This window comes from Malaclemys terrapin, chromosome 24, assembly GCF_027887155.1.
Source record: "Malaclemys terrapin pileata isolate rMalTer1 chromosome 24, rMalTer1.hap1, whole genome shotgun sequence".
NCBI classification, from domain to species: Eukaryota; Metazoa; Chordata; order Testudines; family Emydidae; genus Malaclemys; species Malaclemys terrapin.
Genome location: NC_071528.1, coordinates 10083634 through 10110956, shown reverse-complemented (window position 1 = coordinate 10110956; position 27323 = coordinate 10083634). Strand labels below are relative to the sequence as shown.

At 43.1% G+C, this 27323-nt stretch overlaps 1 protein-coding gene across 3 annotated transcripts in view; it reads right to left on the bottom strand.

Annotated features, from left to right (window-relative positions):
• The window catches only part of KDM4B (lysine demethylase 4B), a 166643-nt gene extending 139996 nt beyond the window's left edge, over positions 1–26647 (bottom strand). Inside the window, exon 1 of one of the 3 annotated variants that reach the window (XM_054013447.1) lies at positions 26536–26647. The gene's annotated coding sequence lies outside the window, so the exon portion shown is untranslated. The remainder of the gene's footprint in view (positions 1–26535) is intronic. The other 2 variants (XM_054013446.1, XM_054013448.1) reach the window with 2 other exon arrangements.
• Between the last annotated feature and the right edge of the window lie 676 nt (positions 26648–27323).

Sequence of the window (27323 nt, the reverse complement as noted above, 5' to 3'; positions counted from 1 at the left end):
ATTGTGTGTGTCTATTCACTATACCCATGGAATATCACTAGAGGGCAGTAAAGGACTTTAATCCTTAAGTATCAGGGGGTAGCCGTGTTAGTCTGTATCTACAAAAACAACAAGGAGTCTGGTGGCACCTTAAAGACTAACAGATTTATTTGGGCATAAGCTTTCGTGAGTAAAAACCTCACTTCTTCTCTATGCATCCGAAGAAGTGAGGTTTTTACTCACGAAAGCTTATGCCCAAATAAATCTGTTAGTCTTTAAGGTGCCACCAGACTCCTTGTTGTTTTAATCCTTAAAAGTATGTAAAATGGGTTACTACAACCTGCATGCAGCAATGCCACTTGGGCTTTGACTTTGTCAGATCTCACAAAATAAAGCATGGTTGGTCTGGGCCAAGTCAGTACTGGGATGGGAAACCACCAAGAAAAAAATCCAGGTGCTGCAGTAAGTGATGCTGGCAACACATTTCTATGTTTGTTAACACTGAACCAACGCTCAGCATTGAGCTGTTTTTGCAAAAGACAACAGAGGCGCTTGTCACCTATAATTAAAATATCTCTCAGCCTATTCGTCTAAAGTAGGGTGTTAAGCCTGATCACAGTGATAGTGATTCCCCCTATGGTTTCAGTTGGGTACAATATCATTTAGGTCTAATATTAATGAGAACTTTGGGGGGGGGGGTTGTAATAAAGCACCCTTTTAAATATTTTTTTTTACAAGTTAAGGCTTTACACATTCCACCACTGTGCTTATAAGGTGTTCTTTACTGCAGGACCAAAACCAACACCACCAAAAAAGTTTGGGCCCATTTCTTCTTAGCCCATCCTTGTGTGTACACATCTGCCTTAAGCCTCTTCAGTTGCAGCTTTGCTAATGCTGCTACCAATAAATACCCTCTTGGCAGAGCCTGAAGGGCTGGCAGGAGAGCTCATCACCCAGAGCAGAGCATGAGAGGTGCAAGTGCTCATCAGCAAGACAGTGAAACCAACTATTCAAAGTGCTGTCAAATGCCACCAAATCAACAAACTGGAAAAACAGAGATTGCATTCCCACCCACCCCCACCCCGCTCTACTCTAGTAGTGGTAGGAGTTATAATTTACTTGCAATAGCTATATCATTCTCAGAAATAATCATCTTCAAATTGATAATCCCTTTAAGCAATTGCCACAGTTCACCATAGAGCAGGCTGCATTTCAGTGCTGAGGGGAGATATTCTTATATATAGTACTTAACAGGCTTTGTGATGCTTCTACATTAAGCCTGCACGTTCCTGGGCAGGAAACGTGTTTCATCTCCATTTGTATGTACCATTTACACGTACTGTAGTATATAAATGTTTTACAATAATACTGGAGAGTGAACAGTATCTCCTGTTGCCAGGGTCTGACCAGTGGAGCTGATTAGCATCTGATGCCGATACAATCCATCAGTAATTTTCTCATTAGTTATTCAGGAAAATGCCATTTACCAGGAAAGCACAGCAAGCTGGCACTGAATTCAAACCAGGGATGACGAGTCAACACTCAATAAATTTCAAGATGAGGTTTACAAAAGCATGCAAATTCTCACCCAAAAGGCTGCACAAACTGAATCAGGAAACTGCACAAAAATTCTTTGCGCAAGCAGAAAATCAAATTCAAGTCCAGTACTAGCACTGTTTAAAAACGGATCTAAAAGATCCTGGCATAGGGCACGGACTCAGGAAGTGCCTTCTTGAGGAGAATCCATGCTAATGCTGGTGAGGCCATCTGTTCCAGGGATGCCTCCCCATTTTAGGCAGCTTTATTATAGTTCCCTGACTGCAATGTAAGTATTCTTAGCCAGCTCTTATCCCATCTTCTCTCAAAACTCCTGCCCATCATTCTGCTTTCCGCTCGATCTGCCAGGAGAGGATAACTAACAGCGTATGCGAAACTGTAACAACAATGTGACTAGTCTTATGCATGGGAGGTTATTTCATCTATCACAGTTGTGAATTCCCCAGAAAAAGCAAGAGAATGATGTCCAGCGCCCTGGAGCTTCACACAAAAGGAATGAGCAAAGCACCTTGGATTTTTTTCATAACGTTTAATCTGATGTCACTTTTCTAATGAGAATCTTAACAGACATCTCAGATAATACTTGATGTTCAGCCAGTTAACCTAATCAAACTATTACAACCGCCAACTATAGAACCCACGAGGGCCAGGGGAGTCAGTTCTCTCATTTCTCATTACAAAAGGATCAGCAGAGGGACACCTGTATGTAAACAACATCCTGTTACCAACCAAGGCCATGTGCTGTTCTACATGAGTAGAAGCACAGACGCTCCAACGGAGCACTCAGACATCTGGCTTTTGAGGTGGAGAGAACAGTGTTTTTTTCTTTACAACTGCTTTGAAAATTGCTATTGTGTTGTACACCGCCCTTCACTGCTGGCTGCTCACCATCTTCCAATCACACTGGACGAGCAAGAAAGCAGCTGAAGCAGCAAGCCATAGCATCGTAAGTTTTGCAGTTTCAAGGAGGAAACAATGCTAGCAAAAACAGGTGTGTTTTTTTGTTTTTGTTTTTTTAAAATGGGTTTAAAACCTTTTCATTTATGTTAAGACTTCGCTGAATTTGTTTTATAATTTAGACATATCAATGTTTGAGCATTTTTATAATCTATTTAAATGTTTACAGCTGCATAAAAGTGTGTTTTAATTGGCTTTATTTTTATTTAAATTTTCACAATGCAGGAAATTATGGGAGGGTCAGATAATTATTTAATGATACTAGATGCTGAGATTCAAGCAGTTACAGCTTTACAACACTTAAAACACAAATTGTCAACATCCTATGTCAAAGTAAATAATCTTAAAATCAAACTAAGTTTTAAGCAGCACTATTCTTGCTTTGTCTATCAGTAAATTTCAATTATTACCAATGGAAATTTTTTGCACTGTTTGAGTATGTACCATGAACTCAATGCTTATTAATGTTTACCAATAAAAATCAAATCCTTCAAAGCCTATTTATGTTGTATGAACATCTGGAAAGTTGTTTGCAAAATATCTGACTTTCCTGTTTCTCTTAACTTAGAAATATCAGGTCTGATCTACACAGGGAAAGAAGAATGTCAACACAGGAGGAGTAACACTGGTAAAATTGCCCCTTAGGACTGTCAAGTCTGGTCTTCTCTGAGTTTGCTGAAGGACCTCTTGGGAGTTTCTGAGCATGTGTACTGTGAGCTCTCAAGCCATAATTCAAGTGGTGGAGGGTAAGAGGCTGTTGCATCTTTAGAAAAAAACATTCTCCAAAGTGTTCATTAGTCATCAAGTTAAATAAACACTAAAAATAAAAACTACTGAATCTTCTTCCCTTCCCTCATTTACTCAGCTTTGTTTCTCTCCTGTGAAGTCATAATTTCATTACATCCCCAACCACAATAGAACAGTTTCCCAAATTTGACCATAACATGGCCCACTTCTTGAGAGACTGGGTCACAATTCATGCTACAACTTTTAACCAAGTCTGTAACCATTTATTGGCATTGTGTGGTAGGCCATCCCCAGAATGCATGGTTTTCATGGGCTGATGATGCTCCTGTGTGCATGTCCTGCAGGCACTTTATCCCCTATGGGTTAGAAGTTTGCTATGGGATAGCTAACCCAGATACACACATGATTAGGTATAAAATAGGTATGGATGTGCTAATGAGCTCACAGTGTCCCAAAACTGCTGGACACAAACTAAACCAGTGATACCCAGACCTCAGTGGTTCAGGAGCCAAATTCACCTTCAACATTACCCAAAAGAGCCACAGTAGTGTGAATTCATTATTTCATTTACTATAGTACAATATATTCACATTTAAACAGCATAACTGGTGAAATGTTTAGTGTATATATATTTCTCACAGCAAAATGACTGGCCAAGTATTATATCAACTACAATTGGTTAACAACACAGTAAAAGCACGCTTATTGGTTAATAATTAAATCACGTGTTTTAATATCATTTGCTGCAAAGAGTTGCAGGAGACACATTAAAGAGCCACTTGCAGCTGATGAACCTCAGTCTGAGTATCACTGAGCTAAACCAAACCATTTATTAGCAGTAATGGTGAGTGACCATGTCTCTGATCTGTTGCAAAAACACCAGATCTAGTTGAAATATGGCTGGACCTTTCAAGGGACTGATTAGACTGAAGAAAGTTTAGTTGGGGAGAGAGAAAAACAAACAACAAACCAGTTCTACCATTTTTTTTTTTTTTTAATAAAACAAAACACACACGCGTGAACGCCGCACATTCTGCTAGCTGACTTGCTGTTTGTCCCTATGTGATAATGGAGTCTCATGCAACATCAACGTATGAAGATTCAGCAAACGTTTTAGTTGAACCCATATGCAAGGTCAGACCAACGCAAGAACCTCAGACAGCTACATGTGGGACGGACAAAATTGTCCAAGACCACGGCAGGCTGTTGTACCCTTGTTTGTGCTCTTCGTGTATTGCACATCATGTAATGTGCCTTGCTTCAAAGCGGTTAATGGTAGGGGGGGGAGGGATAGCTCAGTGGTTTGAGCATTGGCCTGCTAAACCCAGGGTTGTGAGTTCAATCCTTGAGAGGCCATTTGGGGCAAAAATCTGTGTGGGCATTGGTCCTGCTTTGAGCAGGCGATTGGACTAGATGACCTCCTGAGGTCCCTTCCAACCCTGATATTCTATGATTCTATGACATGAAAAATTCCTGCCACCTTGCCCTCTCATGGCTGTTGCTTTCCAGTTGTTGGGGGGTAAACCTGACATGCTTTCAAGTTTAGCTTCAGAGTGTCTTTATATTGCTTGCATTGGCCACCATGAGACTGGGTGGCTGGCTTTAGCGGACCACTTGGCTGTTCGAGTCAAATGAGATTGCTCGACAACACAGCTGAACTTTTATGAGCATAATTTGTATGTCAGACATGCAACAACAATTAAGGATTTTGATATTGGGAATCTTGTCCCACCCATCTGACACTGCAAAGAGACCAGACTTAACTGATCAAGTTTCCTAATGCGGCAGTGACCCAATGTCCATGTCTCACAACCATACAGAAGCGTTTGTAAGCACAACTGCCCTATAGACATTTAGTTTAGTGAGAAACAAGGTGGGTCTCTCTTTCAACAACAGAAGTCAGTCCAATAAAAGATTACCTCACCCACCTTGTGACTTTCATATCCTGGGACCGACACTACTTACTACTACTACTACAACACTGCCAACATTTAGTTTAGTGCTTATGTTGACAACTCCATCATTCTATAGGCAGTGTGACTGCATTCCAAATGCAGACCTGGCCTTGGCTATATGGTGAGTAATATCAATAGTACCATTCTGAGACAGCATACTCTCTAGATAGCAAAACTTGTCCACAGACTTATGAGGCACGTCATCGATCTTAATAACTGGGTAGGCGTGCACATCCCCAGGCACAGGTTGGTACAGTATTTCAGTTTTCTTTAGGCTGACTGTGAAGCCAAAATGACTGATTGCACAAGCAAAGTGATCAGTTATAAATTAAATGTCATCAATTGATGATTATACACTGGCTGCTCACTCAGCAAATAAAAGCCCCTTAAATGAGTAAATCTGCCACTTTTGTGCAAACACAGAAGCACTCCGGATTGAGCAACTTCTCAGCAGCGTGAATAGATAAATCCTCTATCAGTGTCATGAAATTAATCCATGAGCATAGCCCAAAAAAAAGGATGTAAAAGTGTGGGAGCCAGCCTGCAACCTTGCTTAGAGCCACTGGTGACTGGAGAGGGGTCCGATCTCTCACTAGTTTCCACCACTGTGACCATCATCCTCATTATGGAAGGGCCAAATGACAGAAAAACTTTGCAAGGTATCCGAATATGAACAAAAGTTTCCAGAGTCCCTCACAATTTACAAAGTAAGAAGCTTTAGCTATGTCAAACACCATACAAAGATCATGGTTTTGCGCCCAGCTCTTTTCCTAAACCTAGGGGGCTGTGATGATCATGTCTATAGTGCCCCATCCACAGAGAGTCCTGGAGGATGGTTTTCACAAGATAGGTATTCACTATATTTAGTCTGACCCCTACAAGAATTTTCTGAGCAATAGAGACTAGGGAAGAGCTACAGGGATTAGCAGTTTGCCCTGACACCCTTACATTTATAGAGGTGAACAATGCTGGCATCCCTGAAATCCTGTGGCATCGATTCTCATTCCCAGGTAACGCAGGAGCGCCATGTGAGGTGCCTTGCACTGTGATAGATCTCTGCTGGAAAGACATCTGGTCTAGGTGGTTTCATTTATGACATCTGCATGATTACTATTATGGTCTCTCATAAGGCGGGGGACAAGCACAAGTTCTTTTAATAGGAGTTGTAGAAGAGCATTGCTTGATTCCTCAGAAGCACTGGGAGGGTGATGGAGAAGCTAACTAAAATGTTCCATCCTTCAGTCAAGTTTTCTTTGTCAAGTAAGAGCTGGTCTACACTTGAAAAGCTACAGCAACACAGCTTATGCCACCGGAAGAGGTTCTCCCATCGGTGTAGGTAATCCATCTCCTCCACATACACAAATTTAGGTCGGCTCAACTACAGCTCTCAGGGGTGTGGATTTTTTTCCACACCCCGGAGCAACATACCGGGGTCAATCGAGTTTTCTAGTGCAGACCAGCCCTAAGAGTCTATTGCAGTCCACAGTTTGTATGAGGGTTATCCCATTGCACTTGGGGCCATACACAGCATTACGGCCAGCAAAAATGTTTTTGGTGTCTTCGTTGTCTGCTGCCAGTTTTAATTCCATTGCTTTCTTTTCGCACCATGGGCTTTTCATTTGCCAAAGTCTGGTCTAACCATCTGTTTTGCTTGATGATAATCAGCCTTCCTGGATACTGAATCTCTGTCTGCTACGTGTTCAATGGATAGCATGCAGTGAATTCAAGAGCAGACATATTTCGGGATCAACCTCATCAAACCAGTCCTGATGTTTCCTCTTCATGAAGTCAAGAACTTCACCAGCCATATAATATGTAGTGTCCCAAAAATGTTTCCAGCATGCCTCAACATCCACTGAGAATGCTATAACTGAGGGAAATACTTCCATGATTTTCTCTTGGAATTAAAACTGTTTGTCTCAGTTTTCCAGGCTTGAAATATTGATTTTTCCCCCCACTAGTTGCTGTCTATGTTGCTTGAGAGCAGTACTGAAAGACAGTTGACTTCTTATAAATTTATGTTCTGACCAGCAGCTGAAGCCTCTCATGACACGAGTGAGTCTGACATTGGAGATCTCTTCACCAAACAATAATGTAACCGATCACATCAGTGTTTTAAACAAGGATGCATCCAGGTCATCTTATGCTTATTGGCCTATTGAAACACTGTTGGTGATAACAAGGTTGTATTCATTGCATTTGGAAAGTATTAGCAAGCTGTGAGAGCCCGCGTTACCAACTCCATGATGACCTATCACATTGCCCCATGATGTATAGTCACGACCAGTCCCGCCATTAAAATCACCTAGAGATTACATGGGACCACCCTGATGCTGCTATCAAGGTTTTGGCAGAAATCCTCCTTATCCTCATCTGGATGGATCACTATTGGTGCACATATGCTGATGACAAAAGCATAATGACCTTTAGCAAGGCCAATATGGAGGAGCACAAGTTTGTCATTAGCACCTTCCAGTGGTGACTAAAGTTTGCGGACAACCAAAGAGCATATGGCAAACCTCACACTAGAGCATCTGCATTCCTCCTCAGATTTGCACATCCAGTTCCGTCCCCACTCATCAGGTTTGTCATCCCAGTCTCCTTGCCTACTCAGTAGCAGTTCCCCTCTCCTCGTTCCTCATCCTATCGGTCTGCCTCTCCCCCACACTTGCTTTCAGCCCCAGTCTCCCTTCCTGGGGTCTTCATCCAATCTCAGTCTTCCACATCTCACTTGCACATTGTCCCAGTTCTCCCCCATCCTAACTCCTTGTCAGAACTGTTTCTCCCTGTGCCCATTTCCCCCTGCCACTAGGAATCAGTGAGTCTCCCCCCATGCCCCCTCATCAGATTTCCTTACCCTCCTCCCAGTCCCATCTTCCCCCCACAGCTCGCACCCCAGTCTGTCATTCTCCCCAGCTCTCAGTCTCCTTGCCAGCCAGTCCCAGTCCCACTAGTATCCTTGTCTCAATCCACTCCTTTCCCAAGCCCTAGTCTGCCTTCTGTCCCCGCTCTGCTACCTGAGAGACAGCAAGTTGAGGGTGGTCACAGAACACAGAAGACAAACTCCATGCTCTCATTTCCAATATCTGCCCCTTCCTGGGGCAGAGCATCAATTACAGGGAAAGTCATTCTCAGCTCTGTAGCCCTGTGCTGGAGCACACTCAGTCACTCTGCCAGGATGACACATACCCAGTCCAGTCATACACAGGATCTGGGAGATGCCGGAGTATCCTCAATGCAGATGGAGTCAATGGAGATTTTAGTTGTTAAACTTTACGAAGTCTCTACTGAGCATGTGCAAGTTGTGAGTTTACAAAGTTTTTCCAGTGGTATTGGTCCATTACTAGATGGATATGGTAGAATTATCAACACCACAGACAAGGCAGAAGTATTCAATAAATACAGTAACTCCTCACTTAACGTTGTCATTATGTTCCTGAAAAATGCGACTAAGCAAAATGATGTTAAACAAATCCAATTTCCCTCATAAGAATTAATGTAAATGAGGGGGTTAGGTTCCAGGAAATTGTTTTTTCACCAGACAAAAGACTCATTCATATATATACACACACACACACACTATAAGTTTTAAACAAAATTTAATACTGGTACACAGTGATGATGATTGTGAAGTTTGGTTGAGGTGGAGGAGTCAGAGGGTGGGATATTTCCCAGGGAATGTCTTAATGAACTAGCAAGTAGCTGAGCCCTCAAGGGTTAACTCTCTCACTCTACAAAGCAGCAGGAATGGAGGGAGGGGAGACTGCATCGCAGACAGACACACACACCATGTGTGAGAGAGACAGATGCGCATTTCCCCTTTAAGTACACTTCCTTGTTAATTAGATCAGCTTGCTGAGACCGCAGCTGCTGCCAGCAAGCTCCCTCCATCCTGAGCCCTGTCGTGTGTCCCCCCTGCTCTATGGAAGATGGGGTAAGCAGGGTGCAGAAGCAGGGGGACACCCTGACATTAGCCCCCTCCCCCCTCTTCCTCCCCTCTCCTCCACACAGCAAGCAGGAGTCTTGAGGAGCAGCTCCAAGGCAGAGGGCAGGAGCAGCACATGGCAGTGGGGAGAGGGACAGCTGCAACTGCTAGCCTGCTGGGCAGCTGCTGCACAGGGAACCTCGGGGAGCGGGGAGCTGATGCGCGGGTTGCCGGTCCGCCCTGGTTCCAAGCCCCCACCAGCTAGCTGCAACGGGCTGCTCTTCCTGCAAGCAGTGGACAAAGCAGGCGGTTGCCAAATGACATTAGAAGGGAGCAGTGCACAACTTTAAACGAGCACGTTTCCTAACTGATCAGCAACGAAACAACGTTAACTGGGATGACTTTAAGTGAAGAGTTACTGTATTTCTGTTCTGTATTTGGGGAAAAACAGATGATAGAGTCTCATCATGTGGAGAGGATAACACTCTTTCCATTCCACTAGTGTCTCTAGAGGATGTTAAACAGAATCTTCTGAAGTCAGACATTTTTAAATCATCTGGTCCAGATAGCTCGCATCCAAGAATTATAAAAGAGCTGGCTAAGGAGCTTGTTGGACCATTAGTGCTTATTTTCAAAAAGTCTTGGAGAACTAGGGAAATTCAAGAGAACTGGAAAAAAAAGCTAATACTGTGCCAATTTTTAAAAATTATAAATGGGATGACCCAGGTAATGATAGGCCAGTCAGCCTGGCATCGATCCCAGGCAAGATAATGGAGTGGCTGATATGGGACTCAAAGAATAAAAGGAGGGTAATGTAATTAATGCAAATCAACATGGGTTTATGGAAAATAGATCCTATCACATTAACTTGGGTTTTTTTTTTTAAATGAGAATACAAGTTTTGTTGATAAAGGTAACAGTGTTAATGTAACATTTAGATTTCTGTAAGGCATTTGACTTGGTACCACACAACATGAATTTAAAAATTAGAACTATGTAAAGTTAACATGGCACACATTAAACGAATAAAAAGTGGCCAATAGGTCTCAAGATGTAATTGTAAACAGGATGTCATCAAGCAGGTGTGCATCCAGTGGGTCCGGCAGGTTCTTGGCCCTACACTTTTTAACGTTGGGGGGGGGGGGGGGGGGGAGTAGTAAACAACGAGGACGACAGGTTGGTGATTCAGAGTGATCTGCATCACTTGGTAAACTGAATACAAGCAAACAATGTATGTTTGAATACAGCTAAATGTAAATATCTAGGAACAAAGAACACAGGCCATACTCAGTGAGGGACTCTATCCTGGGAAGCAGTGACTGAAAAAGATTTGGGGGTTGTGGTGAATAATCAGCTGAACATGAGCTCCCAGCCATGAGTGACTAGTAGCAAAGGGTCAACTTCCCAGCATCAACTTTCTCCATCCCATAATGTCATCCATATCCCATGGTTTTCATGCCTTTTTAAAAATCCCCTGGACCCTCATGGGCCTCCTCATCTAACCGAAGCCTGCACAGCTCTGCACTGCTGTCATGACTGCTGCAAGCACAGGACGCACAATCCTCCAGCATTTGCAGACCCACAAAAACCAAATCACTGGGGAAACATGATGATTTTGTGGAGGCCAGACTTCTCTGGGACACAGCAATACTCAATTCATGGCTGCTGTTGGTGTACACAGAACAGCTGCAGATGGTAGAGTGCTGATTCTAAAAACAAGAAACAAGCACTGACTGGTGGGATCACATCGTAATGCAGGCTTGCGATGACGAGCAGCGGCTGCAGAATTTTCTTATGTACAAGGCCACACTCCTGGATCTGTGCATCAAGATTGCCCCCAGCCCACCGGCACAGGGAGACCAGAATGAGAGCGGCACTGACAGTGGAAAAGTGAGCAATGATCACACTGTGGAAACCTGCAATCCTGGATTGCTACAGGTCAGTGGAAAGTCATTTTGGAATTAGAAAATCCACTGTGAGGGCCATTTCCATGCAAATGTGCAGGGCCATTAATTGTCTTCTGCTATGCAGGACTGTGATTCTAGGCAACGGTCAGAACAGAGGATGAATTTGCAGCAATGAAGTTCCTGAACTGCAGTGAAGGAATAGATGGCACTAGACCACCTTGCCACAGAATACATAAACAGAAAGGGCTACTTTTCTATACTCATGCAAGCATTGGTGGATCACCAGGGATGCTTCACCACCATCAGTGCTGGCTGGCCAGGGGAAGGTACATGACACCCACACCTTTAAGAACATTGAACTGTTCAGAAAGCTAAAAGCAGGGACTTTCATCTGTCCCGACCAGCAGTTTACCATTGGTGATGTTGAAATGCCAGTGGTGATCCTGGAGGCCTAGGCTACCCCCTTGCTCATGAAGCCGTACACCGGCCACCTTGAAAGCACCAAGGAAAGATTCAACCACCAGCTCAGCAGGAGCAGAGTGACAATTGAATGTGATTTTGGTACATTGAAGGGCCACTGGCATGGTTTACTCACAAAAGTGGACCTCAGTGAAGAAAAAAAAAAACAACACTCTGCCAATGGTTATAGCTGCCTGCTGTAACCTCCTGCATAGCTGTGAAGCAAAGATGGAAAAGTTGCCACAGGGTGAAGGTGCAAAGGCTGTCTCCCGAGTTTGAACAGCCAGGCACAAGGGCTATTAGAAGAGCTCAATGAGGAAATACATGGTTCAGGGAAGCCTTTGAACAAACACTAAACAGTGAGTCACAGTAATGTACTGTGGTGTACTATGCTTTACCTGGCCCTGCTGTTTTGGGGCCTGTTTGGAATTGCATGGTACTTGGTGTACAACTATGAATGTAATGCTGACAATGCATCTATTAATCAAACATACAGCAAGTACCGCAAAACTGTTTTTGTCACTGATGCTATGAGTTGTGCATCACTAAAACAAATGTGTGCGCTTTCAGTACCGCTAGGCATTCTGTACCATGTGAGAACTAATAAAGATTAATTATTTTCCAAACAATAGAATTTTATTGAGTAACAAAACCACTACAAAAAAAATTCTGTGCAAGTTGAAAGCAGATACATTAAAAACTTAATACATTTATGGAACACAGCTTAAGAAGGGAAACAACATACATGTCAAGTTTAGCTACACATACAGCAACTGCAGCTCTAACAAGTCAGCACATGTAAAGCTGTGTGGTTGTCCTGAATGTCCCCTGGCATGGAGGGGAGGGACGGGGCCCCTGATGCCACATGGAATGTGGAGGGGGGTGTAGGGAGGTGCTATAATGGAGTTCTCAATGGACTGCAAAGAGAGGCAAGCTTGGGACTGTTGAACCTTGTGTTTGCTGCTAGAAAAGCCTCATTATGTCCTGATGAATCTCCCTCTCCTTTTTCTGACAGGACACCTGGGCCTTTCTCCACAAAATCTGCAATATTCATCCTCCAAGCCCTCTGCTTGTGGTCTGATGCAGCACTGGCTTGCAGGATCTCACTGAACAGGTCATCCCAAGTCCTCTTCTTTCTGCTCCTTATATGGCTCAGATGCTCCGCGGCTGTGGAAGGGCAATCCCTCAAGGTCGCAACAGCAGCTGCAGCTACAGGTAAAACGCAGAAGTACCATTGTCAGTAGAGTCACAACAGAAAGCGAAAGTTAAGACACAGAACTTCCGTCCCTCAATCACCTAAAATTTTAAACAAGAAATGCTTCTGACACTTCTGCTTTGGAGTGCTTGCCAGGAGTGAGGGAAAATGAGGAGGCTGTTGCACAAATATATGAGTATTGGGCATTTGCACTGGAAACTGACACCATTTTCCACAGGCAGTGGTGATGTTAGCTGGCATCTCACTCCTGAGTATGACAAAGGCACAGAGCACAGCTGTTGCTGGCGTACCAGAGCTGCCCAGGCCCATATTCAACTAGCCTGTTTATTACAATGGTGTCTGCCAAAGTTATCATTGAGTGAATGGCACCATAGATGCCAACTACGTGGGTGCTCCAGGGCCGGAACACCGATGGGGAAAAATTGGTGGGGGCTCTGCACCCACCGGCAGCTCACCTCCGCTCCGCATGCTCCCCTGAGTGCACCTTCCCTGCTTCTCCCCCTCACTCCCAGGCTTCCCACTGCAAAACAGCTGTTTTGTGGCGACAAGCGCTAGGAGGAAGGGGGAACGCGGCGCACTCGGGGAAGAGGCGGGACCGGGATTTGGGAAAGGGGTCTAGTGGGGCAGAGGGGGGCGAAGACTTTGGGGAAGGGGTTGGAATGGGGGCGGGGCGGGGGGAGGGAGGTCGAGCACCCACTGGCGCCAGGAAAAGTTGGTGCCTATGAGTGGCACAGGAAAATGTCCTATCGCGGAGGAAGAAATAAGGCTACCATCCCTATAAACCTTTGAGAGATTTCAGAGTACTTCCTTGAAAGTTTAATCGAAACCTCTCAGGATTCAAGGATCATCCTTGTGTACACAAACTGCTCCACATGGCCAGCCAGCAAGCCATTCACCCAGCTCTACAGGGGAACATGAAGCAGATAACAATTTTACCCACTCGTTTCACCACTACCTCTTCTAACGTGAGTAAATAAATAAAAAGTTGATAGCTGTTTCTTGTTAAGTTGGGGGCACCATCAGTACATTATTGTAATAGGAAATACATTTACACACTTACCCAAGGTTCCTTCTCCTGCATCAGGCACACTCGTGCTCAGCTACTGGGACTGACTAGACAGCGGTAGAGTCTCAAACAGATCCTGGTTTGTGGCACAGCAGGGCCCTCCCCCATCTTCCTCCTCCTCAATGGTCACGGCAGGAGCCTGTGACTCCGGTTCCTCATACACATCCATAGTGGAACTCAGGGTGATGATGCGGTTACTGCGTCGCTGTAACGGAGCACTTCCATTTGTGGGAGACACATTTAAGTCTAGACGCATGCACAACTAGGTTGATACAAGGCAGCTTACATAGACCTAACTTTGTAGCCTAGACCAGGCCTTAGCAGCATCAGCTGCGAAGAAACATACCTTTTCTCTAGAGAGGAGTAACAATGCAATGCAAAATATTAAGGCCTTCGAGGAGCTTATCTGTTCCTCCCATCAAAAAAAAATCCCCTAACAGCCTCTAACTGCAGTTTGTACTCACTTAAGAATAGATACAAGACTATTGGCGTTCTTCAGTACAACTGTCCTTTTATTACAGAGCACTGAACCTACTAACCACTTAATCTAATCAATGCAGACAACAAACATCACTGCACTTGTCAAAGTCTGGTGGAAGTGCCATCAACAATTAAGAAAATTAACGTTCACAGCTCATTACATTACCTAAAGAATCTGAAAACAGTGAATTATACACCTTTAAAGGAGACAGGTGTATCTAGTCCAAGAACAATTTGCTCTAACTTGAAATAAAGAACACAAGGAACCCCAATTACTGAAAAACATGAGAAGGTGATTAGATATAACAATGCCAAGTCTAAATAGCTCAGATAATTGAAAATTTAAGATTCTTCTCTCATACAAGAAGTGCGCGCGCACACACACACACACACACGAACTACAGAATATGTATTAGTTCTAAGGCTAAAAAAAAAGTACATTGCACTCAGACCTTCTTCCTTAAGGTATGTCTTGTACTCTTCAGTAATGGAGGTTACCCACCATGTACACTCACCTTACTGATCTGTTATTAGTTCACATAAATAAATACTAATGATGTAGGCTCAACTTGCAACTTTTGAAAAAAAGCTTAACAGAACTTTTTTCCAGTTTCAAGTCAAGTATTTTGGCATTTGAACATCCCCACATTGTTTGCAATTCAAGCTTTGCAGCTTTGTACAGTGAAAAGCATGAAACCGAACAGATATTTAAAGCATCCCGTCTAATTTTGCCATCCAGGTTGCTGGATGAGCAAGTTCACTCCTTACCTGACAATTTTGTTTTTCCATGAGAATTAGTATGCACCAATCCAACCAGATCTATTAAAGATTTTATTTTTTCACACATCACAGCAATATCTGAAATGGGCTGAAGCCCCTTCAACATAATGACTTGAAAAAATTAATGACAAGTTTCAGAGTAGCAGCCGTGTTAGTCTGTATCCGCAAAAAGAACAGGAGTACTTGTGGCACCTTAGAGACTAACAAATATGCTCTAAATAAAAATGCTCTAATAAATTTGTTAGTCTCTAAGGTGCCACAAGTACTCCTGTTCTTTTTTTGAAAAAATTAAGTTGCTTGACTTCACATTTGGAAAGGTCTCTCTGATACTATGAACAACTGGTAAGCAATGCAGTGTTGTCCTCCCTAGTCTGCAGACAATCAGTTCTCCTGTGATTGCTCTAACTGGTAGTTTTTCCAAACAGCAGCAGAGCAGACTAAACAAGCCTGGTCAGTTTCCTTGCTGCTACTCCAAACCTGCAGGCAGCAGTGAAACTGTCAATTATGTCAGTTTCATGTTGTTTCTTCAAAAGGTGCCTTAGTGACAAACTAACTCAGAAAAAGGTGCTCATTCTAGAATAAGTATGTCCACATAGGGAGTTACACCAGTACTAATACAGCATTATTATTATGCCTGTATATTTTCCTGTTTTAACAAGGCAACAGTTATAACAGTGGGAGCAATAGTGTAGATTTGCTGTTAGCATTTTTACCATGTGTCGTCTAACCCGGATTCAAGCATGTCTAGATGAGAGTCAGTGGCAGCATGGCTTAATGCTAAAGCATTGCACTGGGAGCCCAGAGACACCCCCGCTCTAATCTCACCTCCCATTAACCTTCTGCAGTACTTTGGGCAAGTCACTTCCCCTTTCTGTGCCTCTGTTTTACAATTTAAATAGACAAATATAGGAGGCAAACTTTTTAGAGTAGGAACTGCCTTGCTATGTTTCTACAATGCAGTTCTAATCTTAGTCAAGGCCTCTAGATGCTATTGTAATACAAATAATAAATAGTAATAAGTCATTAAAATGTCAGCAGCTGCAGAAGCTCCGCTGATAATAGTACCCTACCATCAATATTATTGGTGAACCTCCACTGCTGCTAATGCAAGGGCAGGGAGAATTTCAGCGTGTTCAGTGTATACAAGAACAATGAGTAGTACTTGTGGCACCTTAGAAACTAACAAATTTATTTGTGCATAAGCTTTTGTGGGCTAAAACCCACTTCATCAGATGCATGGAGTGGAAGATACAGTAGGAAGGTATATATACACAGTACATGAAAAGATCGGAGTTGCCTTACCAACTGGGGGATCAGTGCTAACGAGACAATTCAATGAAAGTGGAAGTGGGCTATTCTCAACAGTAGAATACCCATACTAAATGTAAACCAAGCCTCGGTTAACAGGCTTCAGAAAAACTTGTACTGGCATAACATTGATTTTAGTTACACTGATGCAAACTAATAATGTACCTGCAGTTATACTGATTTAGGTTAGCTCAATAACTAACTCGGTTTAAGCATGATTTATACCTATTTAGTTACATTGGTCCAAGTCTCCCCCCCCCCCTTTTTTTTTTTTTAATATCTAGATCTAGATAGATAATCCACTAAAATTTCTTAAGATTTTCAATTAAAGGTTAGGTTACCAATTAAGTAACCATGATCAGGCTTTAAAGTTAGTTGCCCACTAAGATAAACAATTGAAGTTTTCACCTCTTAGTACTATTAAGTATCTGTCTGCCTGCACAAGTTTTTTGTTTTGTTTGTTGGATTTTTTTTTTTTTAAAGGGGGTGTGGATTTTTTTTTTAATACACTTTTTAGGAAGGCAATGTTACAATAAAATGTTAACTTACTACATCATGTGTTACTTATTCAGGATCAGGTTAATATTCAAAGAACCTGGCTAAAGATCCTGGGAGCCCTCCTCCTGTGCGTACACTAAAAAGAGTGACCAAATTTCTAAATACCTGTTCTCTTTTTGGCATCTGTCTTGTGTACGCACTTGGTGTGAAAATGCAAAACAGCTCTTTAGATTTATTTCACTTTATTTAGCTAGGTTTTTTTATTTTTTCCTTTCAAGAAAGTTCAAAATTGCATAAAATACAGCAACAGGGAAACCCATGAGGAAGTCTCAGAAATTGTGGATTTCACCATACTGAAACTGAGCAGGGAATGAGATATGAGTAAAATAATGCAAGGTTACATTAATAGCTGCAATTCCTTCAACAGCTTCCTTTTGAATATGGCAAGAACAATGTACAGTTCTTTAAACATTACTTCAACATGAAGTAAAACCACGTAAAGTTGAAACCACAAACAAAGCAGCTGTTTAAAAGCAGAAAGTGCTTTATACATTTTAATCTAACTGTGACCGCAATGTAACTTATAGTAAAATAAAATTACTAAATACTATCTTATCAATATAAGAAGCAGGACTGTAGAGTTTATTTCAACTAAATTCATACTCAGATCCAAAAGGAATTAATATCTATTACTCTCCCCTAAAATTACAGGAAATATGTGAAAGCCTAAAGAGGTTTAACAGAATAAAGGGAAGCAGCAGCCTCATAAATAGACCAAATCTAGGACCAGGTGCAGTCCCAACTGCAGGTAACTGCATACTGCAATAGTCCCATTAGCTCACTCCATAGCCAAGACATTGTCTAGATGGGGGAAGGGGGGGGGGTGGGGAGTTTTTCAGTTGAGTTAGTTCAGCTGAGACAACTCAACTCGATTGGGGTTAACTGGGGTTTTCAATTGAGTTAAACAACAGAAATTGTTGAAACAGGAATCCCACCCAGTTTACCTCAGAATAACCTTGGATAGATCCCACACACATCTTAACTACCTGAGGAAAACTGCAGCTAAGGTGAGATCACATAACCTTCTAAGCAAATTGGTCTTCACTTCATGAGTAAATGTTCAAACTCTGCAATCACCCAGTTTAGCCCTGTTATTTTGCAGCACAATTCTATGCTCTAGTCTGGCTCCATTTGTCTCACAACAAGTTGGCTGACTATAACTCAACCATGAGCATCGTAACTGGGACAATTTGACCCACACCAGTACCATGGCTCCATGTGTTATGCAACATCACTCCTCCACTGTGAGGATGCTACAGCCAGAATGTCTGAGAAGATCAGAGCAAACCCAAGTATACCACTATACACAAACCTCTTTGACCACCCAAGAGTGTGCTTGTCATCAAGGCACCCATTGTGGACCCACTTTCCATGGCCAGATTTCTCTGTGTTGCTGACATGGCATGAAGAATGGTCTGCAGCTGACATCAAAAAATAAGTATCTTATAACTGACCTGACCATGCATGTAGCCAGCTTTGATTTGTCATACCACTAATGGGCTCTTCTGAAACAATTTCAAACAGGCAAGGATCAACATGCAGCCAGCCGTTACCCCTGGGACCAATGAAAGGATCCCACATTGTCTGTTGTTGGTCACAGCCACATGTCTCACATCACTATAACTAGATTCAGACCAGATTTGGTGGTGGTCTTAGGGCTCTGCACATCACTGATGAGGCTGCTGCAAATTGGTTTGGCAAGCCCCACATCCGACAAGAAGAACTGAGTTAAAGTAGTTCAACTAAGCTAATTCAACTGAAAGAAGCACCTTTCCTCCTAATGCAGAGGACACCCAAGAGTTAGGATTCAGAACATAAATATATACAAAGTTAACTGCCTTTGTGCAAGGCATGGTATTCATTTGCATATACTCACTTTAGAGAATAAAGCAGTTTGCGGGTCTAAGAATTGCCTTCAGGCTGACAGCAATTGCACAGGGATAAACACAAAGCAGCCCCAAAAATCACTGAAAGACCAAAAAACACAGAGGCTCGCAAAATGGTACAGCAGCCACCACTATACTGAGTCACATGAAAGCCACTTCCAGGTTTATACTCCACCCCTGCCTTCCTATTGGCTGCTTCCCTGTCCAACGGCATCCAACCCACAGCCAGTTAGAAGCTCTGCTTTGCTATGGCTAATGGGGCGCTGTTCCCAACAGTGCACATACCACATGGCTTTTGCTGATTGGGAAAGGTGTATTTGGTCCAGCTGTGAATGTGCCCCAATAGCTGTTCATTTAAAAGGCCACCAGATGGCCGCAGAACAGCAACTGGGGAGCAGCAGGGCTCTAAGTAAAACTGCCCAAATTTTGTCACAAGACAGTAATTTGTAGCCCCAAATTTGTAGCTGTTGCTGATTCAATATCTTTTGTTACCAAAAGGCATTTGAAGAATAGCCCAAATTGGCAAAACAATCACTAAGGTAAGCAACATTGACACAGAGTAAAGGAAGGGGTTACAAAGCCTAAACTAACACTACTGTGCATTGCTACCCTGGGTGCTATACTTTAACCCTGGTCCTAGTTTCTTCATAATGCAAGCAGTTCAGATAATGAACTTAGCCAGGATACAAACACCACAACATGAAGGAACGTCTACACTAGGAACGTTACAGTGTTCCCTGCCAAGACACTGTAGTGTAGACACTACAGCAACAGAAGGGGTTCTTTCATCATTGTAGTAAAATACACCTCTCTGAGAAGCAGTTATCCTAGATCGGGGTAGGCAACCTATGGCATGCGTGCCAAGGGCAGCACGCAAGCTGATTTTCAGTGGCACTCACTGCCCAGGTCCTGGCCACCAGTCCGGGGGGCTCTGCATTTTAATTTAATTTTAAATGAAGCTTCTTTAACATTTTAAAAACCTTATTTACTTTACATATATAACTAAACTATTGTTGTATTATAGATGTATAGAAAGAGACCTTCTAAAAACGTTAAAATGTATTCCTGGCATGTGAGGCTTTAAATCAGAGTGAATAAATGAAGACTCGGCACAGCACTCCTGAAAGGTTGCCGACCCCTGTCCTAGATGCTTGGAAGAACTTTTACGTTGACCGAGCAGTGTCTACACCAAGGTTTAGGTCATCTTAATTACACTGCATAGAGTGTGAATTTTTTTCACAGCCCCAAGCAACATAGTTAAGCTGACCTATCGTTGTAGTGTCGACCAGCCCTCAGGATTCTCCACTTCAAATGCCAAGGGGCAGCTTCTTCCCCTTGGCATGGTAACTTGAAAAGTCTAGTACATCTCTTACTTATACTCCTACTTAGAGCAATAATTTTAAGTTCTTTCCACAGCACCTGATTCAGAGTTTAGAGTGCTGCAAACTTAATAATGTTATGAGGTGATCTACAGTCTCTTTTTGCTGTTTGCCTGTCTATCATAGCACCTGAAATAATTTTACATTATTATAACCTAATTACTCCACCACTCAGTGCAACTCCTATAGCAGATGAATAGCTTCATAAAGATTAACTCCAACAGCCCACCTTCAGCAACCCTACCATGATTACAATCCTGCAATAACATTTTCAGCAATTTGGTCAATTTGGATTTTGGTAGTCTATGGGGGGTTGTAACTTCAGATATTTACTGTTCATCGCATGAGATTTTAATAAATGCTTTTACTGTCCTATGAACTCAAGTTCTTATTTGCACTCTCGTATACAAGATACTCATAGGCCCTGCCTACAATGGGTGTGACACACTGACCTAGATTCCAAGCTTTACGGCAGCTGCATTGCCAGAAAATGATCAGCTCAGAAAAAGACAGAGCATGAGTACAAGACTGCGGAGAGAAAGAGGGGACCTAGAAGCAGAGTGTATTCTACTTGCCTCTTTAAATATACCTCAGTAAAATACTATTGTGGAAGAAACCTTTAAAGCATCAAAAAGCATTTGAATTAGTATGAATTAAGATAGTTTTTACACACATTAGTTTTGCAGCGAGGAAAAAAATGTAAAAACAGTTTTCAAATGGACATTATACAAATTTGTTTCCTGAATTTCAATTTCATATACATATTTTAAAAGTTAGGGTTGTAGGAAGAGTTGCAAATCAAACCCAAAGTTAAAACAAAATCTGGAACAAAGAAAGCTAGTTTCTCAGAAAACAATATTAAAAAAGGTGCCTTCGATACAAAAGGAACAAAAAACAAAAGCAAAGACACGAATATATGCAGCATAAATTTCACAGAGAAGGCAGCAAGACAGCATCCCTGTTCCCTTAATCTCTTATGAAGATAAAGTTCTCCAATTCAGCTTTAATAAGCAGCTCTGTTCTCTCGAGTCTACAGCTTCAAACCCTAATATATGCATTAATGACGCAAGAAAATGCTGGTTGTTAGGCCAACAATGAACTATTGCCGTATTTGTTTGACATCACAAAATTTCTTAAAATATCATAGGAAGACATAAGACCCCTGAGTCCTACTGAGCTCTCTTCTAGTGCTCTACACATTAGCTTGCAGATTCTTAGCAGCATTAGTTCTCAAACATTTCAAGGCAGGCTCTTGATGAACTCTGAACTGCAAACAAGATTACCTTGTATTTCACCAAACTGCAGCTTCAAATACAATGACTCCAAAATCAAGTTTAAAAATAACATCTGTGAACCAGTTTCGTCTCTTTGGGGATAGGGAAAATGAATATACTAGCCACCCAAAGTAATTGGTGTGAAAGTGCAGAGGAAATGTTGCAAACCATCTCCATGGTCTAAGCACAGAAAGACCAAAGATCTTCTTACACCAAAACAGCACAATAAAGCATAGGTGTATTTTCTAGTGCCTTCAGCCATCCAACAAGTTCATAATTATGGAGTTGCACAACTTATAAAATGAAATATGATTTTAAACCATACAAGTATAAACTTAAATACTTATCCTACCACCATATCCTATTTGTTAACTAATCTTACAGCCATATTCATAAATTGAGCAAACAACAGGTAATATTTGGTCCAAGACTAAGAAAAAACTTGAGTAGCAAACAGAATTAGCCCAGTAGAACAAATCCAAGATGGTAAAATGCCATCCCTCTCAACAATGGTTTACTATAGACCAGGGGTTCTCAACGAGGGGTACCCCGCAGAGGTCTTCCAGGGGGTACATCCACTCACCTAGATATTTGCCTAGTTTTACAATAGGCTACATAAAAAACCAATAGTAAAGTCAGTACAAACTAAAATTTCATACAATTACTTGTTTATATGGCTCTATATATACACTATACACTGAAATGTTAAGTACCATATTTATATTCCAATTGATTTATTTTATAATTATCTGGTAAAAATTTTCAGTAATAGTGTGCTGTGACACTTTCATATTTTTATGTCTGATTTTGTATATAAGGAGTGTTTAAGTGAGGTGAAACTTGGGCTATGCAAGACAAACCAGACTCCTGAGAGGGGTACAGTAGTCTGGAAAGATTGAGAGCCACTGCTATAGACAGTATATCCAAGTACATTGCTACTGGGAGACAGTGTGTTACCTTCTTTATAGCATCCTCACTGTAGTTACTACAGCTAATCCCTTTGCTCTGAAATCCTGTGAAGTCAGGCCAAGAGTAGTGTAAACTTTTGTTTCATCCAACAAACTTTAAAAAACACCTCTATTTATAGAGTTTAAGGCCAGCTAGTCTGGCCTCCTGTATACGTTACCAGTGACAGAAAATATTTGCCAAGAAAACTAGTGATTGAGGATTTTGTACTTAGCCCATGAGAAAGATAAATCATTACTTTGTATTTTAAAACTGGCTTTAACATCTGAGATTCAGATTTTACATGCAATAATTTTTAAATTAGGATTTAGTACATAATGCAGCACATGGATTATAAACCTATTATTCAAACACCATCCTGCATTGCTACAGCAAACCATAATGGCTTTTAACCGTATTAAATGAATCTCTCACTCTTAGACTGCGAAATTCAATTTGGAATATAGGTGACAGCTAAAGGACATTATATTGTATGTATTGCTGCTCATAGATGCAAGCAGGTAACCAATGGAGTACATTGGTCAGCTACTACAATGCACTTTCTATATTTCAACCCAAAACATTCAAAAGTCAGTGGAGAAGGGGATGGGAAACTCATTCATTGTCTCCCAGATTTTTCTATGTTCCCAGTGTTTCCATTTAATTAAAAAACATTCAAAAGTATCTAGCCCTTATGGTTGCAAAGACACTCCACAATGTGTTAACTGATGCATGGTTGTCTCAGCCTGCAGGAAGACAGACTGAAACAACATCACCAAGTGTGAACTTCCCTATTCATCTTAATGAGGTGTAAACTTTGTAGCCTAATTACGGCCACTTAAATGCCAAGACATCGTTTACCATATCAGTTGATTATCCTACCAGAAAACCATTAACTATATAACTGCTGATAAATTTCCCAGAAATCACACAGCCAATGTGCTTATCCACTAAGGCTGGCTATACCAGTTTTTCCCAATCATTAAAATTCCCCCGAAAGGTTATTCCACAAGAACAGTTCAAGTTTTGAATATGGAAAATACCTGAATTTCTTTTTGATCATTCAAGGTGCCTGCTATGATCTGTAAATCAGTAAGTAACCCACACTTCTACCCTATCTGTTAAGGCAGTGGTTCTCAACCATGAATATGCATAGCCCTGGGGGGTACATAGAGGTCTTTCAGGGGGTACATGACCTCATCTAGATATTTGCCTAGTTTTACAATAGGCTACATAAAAAACCAATAGTAAAGTCAGTACAAACTAAAATTTCATACAATTACTTGTTTATATGGCTCTATATATACACTATACATTGAAATGCAAGTAAAAGTTATATTTCACTTGATTTATTTTATACTTATATGGTAAAAATGAGAAAAGCAATTTTTCAGTAATAGTGTGATACTTTTGTATTTTTGTCTGATTCTGTAAACAAATAAAGGTGCCACCGGACCCTCTGTTGCTTTTTACAGATTCAGACCAACACGGCTACCCCTGATACTGTAAACAAATAGTTTTTCAGTGATGTGGAACTTGGGGGTACGCAAGACAAATCAAACTCCTGAAAGGGGTACAGTAGTCTAGAAAGTTGAGAACTACTGTGGTAAAGGATGAGACCCTAGTGTGGGTTGCAGGCTATCATACATTTCCGTTACATCTGATCCAACAGCAGTTCAGTTCAAAACAAAACCAGAGAATTGTATAGCTAGAAGGGACCTCGATGGGTCACTTAGTCCAGCATCCCCCATGCAGACGTAGGACCAAGTATACTTACAGGTTAGACAAACACCTGTCAGAGATGGTTTAGGACCTAAACCATCTGTGACAGCTGTTTTGTCTAACCAGTTCTTAAAAACCCCCAATGACAGGGATTCCACAACCTCTCTTAGAAGCCTATTCCAGTACTTAACTATCCTTAAAAGTATGAACATTTTTCCAATATCTAGCCTAAATTTCCCTTGCTGCAAATTACTTCTTGTCCTACCTTCAGTGGACATGAAGATCAATCAATCACCATCATCTTTATAATAGTCCTTAACCTATCTGAAGAGTTATCAGATTCCCCCACTGCCCTCTTTTCTCAAGACTTTAAAAAAAAAAAAAAAAAAAAAAAACCACACACACACCTGGGCATGTTTTTTTTTTTTTTTTTAAATAATATCTTTCCTCATGTCAGGTTTTCTATACATTTTATCATTTTTGTTGCTCTTCTCTGGACTTTCTCCAATTTGGACACATCTTTCGTAAAGCATGGTGCCCCAAACCAGACAATATCCAGCTAAGCCCCCGTCAGTGCCAAGTACAGCGGGACAACTACCTCCTGCATCTTACATATGACATTCCCATTAACACACACAGCAGCAGGACACAAATATTTAAAACAGGTAACTGGGAACATAAAGCTACAAAAAGTAGAAGGGAATCTCAAAGGCTAAAGCAGAACCTCTAACCTTTAACACTTAAAAAAAAAAAACAGGCTGAACTTCAAATTGGCAGAGCTTCTTTAATGAGGTTTGATCCTCATTTTGTGAAATGGGTTGCTAACTGAATTTTATGAGGTCTGGATTTTACACTGAGGTAATATCCATATGTGTAACAACATATTTGTTCATTACAAGAGATATAAAATGCCAGAGAAAAAACACAACTATTCTAAAACCAAGTTTTTGCCCAAATTTAACACTTTAAAACTAAAAGCATATGTATAATCCAATTTACTTTTCACAGTTAATGTTGTGCCTCCATCTCCATGTAACACTTTCATCTCGAAGAATCCAAGTTCTCCAGTTCAGGGGCTACCAAACTTTTTGGCAGGCTAGATCACAGTTTAATTAACAGACTGTCCACAAGACACACATACTCATTCACACTCAACCGTAGAGATTGCCCACCTCCCCATCTATTGGTAATCACATACTACCACTGAGACAGAAAAGTATTTCATATATTTCTAGTTATTTGTAAAACACAATTTATCAGCTAGAAACAAGGGGAGGACAGTACTATCTGACCAACAAACTAGTCCTCTCCAGACCACTCCCAGCTCAGGATCAGTTTGGAAACTACCCAGCGAACCATTTTCACTTTCTCATTCAGCAGCACAGAGCTGCAATGTTTGTGCTGCAAACATTGCAGGGCAAAAATTTCTAAATATAAACAAGGACATGTCCATTAACACTGGGATTATATTATTAGAACCTAAAAGTCTAAATATTGCTCCTAGACGGTGCCAATTCCAGTACCACAATAGTACAACCCACATTTCCACTAAATAAGAGCTTCTGGTGAACTAGTGAGATATTAAAAGTACACCACAGATCGGTCTGCAGCTACCAAAAGCAAACCCCCCCCCCCCCCCCCCAGACACAAACATCTCATTTCACAGAGGAAAATCCTGCTGTAAATCGCTTACCAGCTCATTTACTATTCGCCGCATCAATAAATCCTCCATCATGTAACAACTGTTCACAAGCCCACTCACACCCCCCCCCTCCTCCCTCAAAGACCCGGGGCTTGCACAGGCCCATCGAGAGACATTTGGGGCCTTGGCACATCCTGCCCACCCACCGCCCACCCATTTTCACAAGACATTAACAGACATAGGGGGGGGGCCTCCCTCGCCACCGTCTCCCCCCCGCCCCCCCAGCTTGCCAATCCTTCCTCCAACAGCCCCCCACTGCTCTCCCAGCCTTACCCCCCACCCAGGGCAGACTGGGGACGATCCGCCAGCTCTCGCGGGGGCGGGACGCGCCCCCCCTGGCCCAGCCGAAGAGCGGGCGGTGGGGAGGGGGCGCTCCGCGCAGCCAGCGCAGTTAACGGTCCTAAAATAGCAGCAGCGAGCGAGGCACCCCCGAGACAAAGCGGGACGGGGATGCTCCCCCCCCCCCACCCCGGGCGGGCAGCGCCTGAGGGGGCACCGGCCCCACAGGGCGCAGGCTCGAGGCCCCGGCCCCCAGCAGGGGGCGGCGGGAGGGCCGGGGGAAGCCGCTACGGCAGAACAGCTGCTCCGAGCCGGGGGAGGCGGAGCGGATGGCCCGGGTCCCGTGACGGGGAGGGGGGGGAACTTTGGCCCCGGCGGCGGAGCCCGGGCCCCAGGCCGCAGAGGCCAGGCCAGGCCGCTGAGGTGACTCCCCGTCCCCCAGGCGGGGCCCTACCTGAGCCCGCGGCCGGTCTCCGGTCCCTGCTCAGCGGCCGCCCCGCAGCTCCCAGGCAGCACAGCGCGGCGCGGCCCGGGGGCGGGGGAGTAAAGCGGAAAGGGGGCTGAGGGTGGATATTGGCAATATCCCACAGCCAGCACCTGCCGCCCGCCCCCTCCCCTCCCTGATTGGCCCCGGCCGCCCCTACCTCCGCGCCCACTGGTGGACTCGCTCGTGACGGACGGCGGCGTCCGCTACTCCCCGGCCTCTCTGCCGCACAACAAGCCCACCGCGCTTCCTCAGTGGTAGAGGCCGCTCCGACAGGGCCCGCCCACCCCTCGCGCCGAATCAGGCAGGCCCATGGCCTGCGCTCACGCCACTCACCGGCCTTCGGCCAACCCGCTCGAGGAACGAGGCGACCCCGCCCCTGCGACGTTGCTATTGGGTGAGATACGGTGAAGCGCGCGGGGAGGGGCTGGTTGAGGTGCCCGTCACTCCGCCCCCTTCCCTGCTGTCAGGCTCAGTTGCGGGGAAGTGAGTACGTGAGGAGCCGCACAGCTGCAAGCAGGGGGGTTGCAGGGCTCTGTGCACCAATAGGGCAGGGGCCCAAGGGCTGGTCCCCAGGCAGAGGAGGGACTGAGGCAGGGCTACACCTTCCTTCTTCTCTCGCCCTACCCCCCTATGAACGTGTAGGTCTCTAAGGGCCTGCCCTGAAAGCCATTAACAGCAGGCAAAGGTAGAGAGCCAGGCAGCACCCTGTGCGCGCACACATCTGCCTGCCATTCTGCTGCAGCGCTAGGCACAGT